Here is a 4,547-nt window from a genome sequence, read left to right as displayed (position 1 = left end):
CAAACCCATATCGTGAGTAATCATCAGTGAAGGTAACGAAGTATTCGTATCCTCCACGTGCCTGTTGGCTGAGCGGACCACATACATCAGAATGTATTAGTTCCAGCAACTCAGTGGCTCTTCGACCTTTATCAGAGAAAGGTCGCTTAGTCATTTTTCCTTCTATGCAGGATTCACAAGTAGGTAGTGAACCTATTGCAGAGGCTTGGAGTGGACCATCCCTCACAAGTCTCTTAATCCTTTCTAGACTGATATGACCAAGTCTTAAGTGCCATAGGTGTGTTGATTTTGTTAGATCGGAGGATTCAGAAAGTTTGATCCTCTTTGGCTCCCTAATTAGATCATTATCTATTTCGGTGTCTAAAAGAGAAGGTTGAGTGGGATAGATGTAGAAAAGAGCATTCTTCATACATGCGTCAGTGACAAAAGAATTATCAGGAAACGAAATACGAATTCCATTCTTAATGAACTTTAAACAATAATCTTGCTCACGAAGACGAGCAACGGATATTAAGTTCTTCCCAAAGGTAGGAACAAAATATACATTATTCAAGTTTAAAGTGCGGTCTTCAAAAGACAGCGTCACAGATCCCACAGCCTTTGCAGACACCAGGCTCCCATCACCCCATTTGAAACAGAACTCGCCTTCCTCTAAGCTTTTGGTTTTCTTGAAACCATTCAAGGAACAGCAAATATGGTTAGTAGCAGCGGAGTCAAGAATCCACGTTGATACATTATCAGCTACTAAGCATGCTTCGGTAACTAGTACAATACTATGTTCCTTTGCTTTGAGATAGGCGGGACAGTTCTTTTTGTCGGCCTTGTAAGGTCTCTTCACAGTTTCAGAGGCGGAGGCTTTTTGCTCAGTAGCATGTGCCTCTCCTTGATTCCTCTTTCTCTTAGTGAAACCTACAGCAGTGTGAAGTTCCTCCATAAGCTTGGTAGCAGTGTACTCTAGCTTGTTTATGGAGTAGTTCATCTTGGAGGTATCAAGAGACGCGGGGAGAGTTTCTAAGATCATATCTATGAGATTCTTCCCGTCAGTCTCAGATCCTAGGATTTCCATTTTATTTAGAAAACTAATGATCAGTATCATAAAGTCTCTAACAGGAGTCCTAGCCTTCATATGACAGTTCATAAACTGTCGGACTGCTTTTTGCCTTGCTTGACGCCTTTGCCCTCCAAAACTCTCAAGGAGATTGTAGAGCATGTCAGCGGCAGTCTCGATGTTACGATGTTGCTCTTTCAGCATATTGTTCATAGATGCCAAGATATAGCACCTCACAATCTCATCGGATCGAAGCCAGGCCGCTAAGGCGTCATTGTCCTCTTGAGTTGAATCATTATTCGTCAGAGGAGGACATGGGGTGGTGAGTACCCATTTGTGCTTGTTAACGGTAGGTATTATGTCGAGGTTACGTTTCGAGTCTATGTAGTTTTCGTTTTCGAGTTTGTTCGAGGAAAGAATGAAAGAGAGAGAGTTGGGAGACATATTGCCTATAAAAGTTGAAACAAGTTTATGATTAGTCTTTGGTTTAGGATTTAAGTTTGTTTAAGACTTTATAAAATCCAAAGGTGTTATGAACGAAATGACACTTTACTCCTTCGAGGGAAGGCCGCAACGAGTCTCCTTTCATAAGTAAATGACTCATCATTAATGCATAGCCAAGATGTCAATACATCAATTTTGACTAGCCACCTTGTAAATTGGTTTGATCACTCACATCCTTTCGCAGGGCCTCGAGGGAGGATTACTAGGGATTGAGTCTAAGTGTGTAACCAACCACTTAGTCTAAAAGATTGACTTTGAAAAACAATCCGCCGAGGGGAGGTCTTGTCATCATCGTCTCACTCTCGGACGTAGCTCATTGAGCAATGATCAGAGCAAAGCGCCCTTGAGTACTCTCATTTAAGAGAGGGCCACGAGGGTGACTCTTAGTCCGGCGACACTTGCACTTTTCATTAGTGTTGGGGATCGTGGGTTACAAACAACAAGTATAACCCTCCCACTTAGTTTTTGGAGTTGGTTCATCGACTCTTTTAAGTTCGGAAACAAATTTCCTAGTTAGAGAGCGACAGAGCGGACAACTAGAAGAGAATCCTAGATCGACATGTTCAGAGCAGTATTAGTGCATAAAGGCACAAGGTACATACTCGATCTTTTCCTATTTTCTATTTCGGGAAAGTGCGTGAGGGAAGTGTGAACTTCAACTCACTCGAACACTTGAAAGTTTGAGATTACACATCTTTTTATTTTTCGGCTTGTCTACAAGGAGACCTCCCACTCAAATTTTCAAGAGCATATAGATTTTGAACATATGTGATATAGATATAGTTTTGAAAACATTTTGAAAACTTATTTGATTTGGATGACAAAATATTTTCAAGTTTGAAAGTGAAAACGGTTTTTCAAAATTCAAACTAGTTTTGTAAAAATTCAATTTCAATTAATCTTTCAAAAATCAAAACTTTTAATCTTTACACATCATGTTTATAATCATATGAAAAACATTTTTGCTCAAGAAAATTTTCTCATTAGAGTTCTATAACTCATGGTAGTGGGGTTTGAAAATCCGGATTTCTAAAAAACTGGAGTTTCAGACAGCCGCGCACCTCGGAGTAAAATCGCCATATCTGGCGGCTCCGATGTCCTTTTGAGCCGAAACCGGTGGCATTAGACAGAGGACAGACAGAGCTTTAATTTGATTCAAGAATCATTAAATTTCGATTTTTGAGCAGAGAGTTATGCCGCTTTTAATGCGGGTTTACATTCCAGCTCGAAGAAAAAGAAATAAATTAAAGCTTTGTCCTTTTAGGTGCGAAAAAGAATCGAGTGTAACGGAACGTTTTAAGATGTTGTTTAAAGCTTTTATTTGTGTTTTATTAGCAGGGTAATAACATAGAATAAAAGAAATAACAACATGCATAAAACGATTCAAGTAAATAAACGAAACTAGCAAGAAAATAAAACTAGTCACAAAATTTACTCGAAAATTCTCAAACCTTTAAAACACGTTTTTCAATATAAAAAATTAAAAACTTTTAGAACTGATTCTAATGTGTTTTAACATCATCCCAAACTCATAGAAAATCAACATGGTTTTTAATTTAGAGACAAGAGCAATAAATTAAAAAAAAATCTAAGATTACAATTCTAACTTGTCACAAAATTAGTAAACTTTCGAAAACGATTTTCAAGCTCATAATTTAAAAACATGCACATGCATTCCTTTGACCATAGCTCTGATACCATTTGTTGGAATCGATCTAGGGTTTAAGAAAAAGTTTAACGCTTCGTTAAGCGGCGGAATTTTAAAAATTTTCTTTTTAAGTAAAACTAGTTTTTACTAACCTAGACAAGAGCATGTGCATGTAAATAAAAACTAATATGAGCTATTAAAGTTACTAACCTTTCTTGAAGCTTGAACCTTGTAGAAGCTTTTGGAAAGTTGCAACGCTCGTCTCCCCTCGCAGCACGTCTCTCTTTCTTTCCTCGGCACCTCGAGCAACCACGAAAGTTTCTATCACTAAATCACTCGAAAAGAAGGAATCAGTGAGTGGGCACTTTTAAACACTACGACTTGAGAACGAGTCTCGAAGTCGCAGAGCTAAACACTAGGTCGAGTGAGGACCTAGGTGCCAAGACAAGAAAAATCGAAAATATAAACTAGAGAGAGAGAGAGGAAGGGGCGGCCAAGTCTAGAGAGAGAAGCTCTCAATCTCTAAAACTTTGCATGAATGAAAAGTGTGGAATGAGGCTCCTATTTATAGGAGAGGTCTCACCTTCAATAAGGTAGTTTCCTCTTCTATAGAATATCACATATTCATGAGCCAATTTCCCTTTTCCTTCAAAGAGACACACGGCCAAGACTAAGCAAGTAAGTCCTTGGATTTGTTTCCTCTTTTATTTGCTTCTCTCTTGACTCTTTTGGGCGCCTACCTTGCTTTCCCCTTAGGGGAAATTTGTTTCCTCTTTTTCTTTTGGCAAGTATCTTCATACATTCATGCACAAAATATTCTCTCTTTCCTTGGGTGTGTTGGGCGCCTATCCCTATTCTAGAAAGGCCTTCTAGAAGCTTTTCCACTTGTTCATGACAATATGAAAAAGGCCCATTAAGAATTTTCATTAAAATTCTCATGAAATGAAATTAATCCACAAGGCCCAATTAATCATATTATGGCCGAGTGACATTAAGTCATCAAATGAACTTGTCAAAATTTATTGACATTCATTTCATCATTTGTCTCAAAAGACAAAAATACCCTTTTAACTATTTTCGTTCTTGTTTTGACTTAGCTTCCAGTTTAACTATTCCTATCGATATGATTCGTGACAGTGACCTCATGGACCCAAATGAACAAAGCTTTAGCTAAACACTTGGACTCAAAAGTTCACAAACCTTTTCCAAGTTTAGCTTAATGCCAACTGACTCCACTAAAGAGCTGACACTGAAAATCTCTCGGTTCAAATGAATTTATTTTCTACTCAAGAATTCACCTAATTATAATGAGCGGATCCACTGAATATTATCTATGTTTACCCTTCA

The sequence above is a fragment of the Urtica dioica genome, chromosome 8 (genome assembly GCF_054948205.1).
Source record: "Urtica dioica subsp. dioica isolate 48M chromosome 8, U.dioica_male_clone48M_v1_H2, whole genome shotgun sequence".
NCBI lineage: Eukaryota > Viridiplantae > Streptophyta > Magnoliopsida > Rosales > Urticaceae > Urtica > Urtica dioica.
This window is presented reverse-complemented; position numbering follows the sequence as displayed.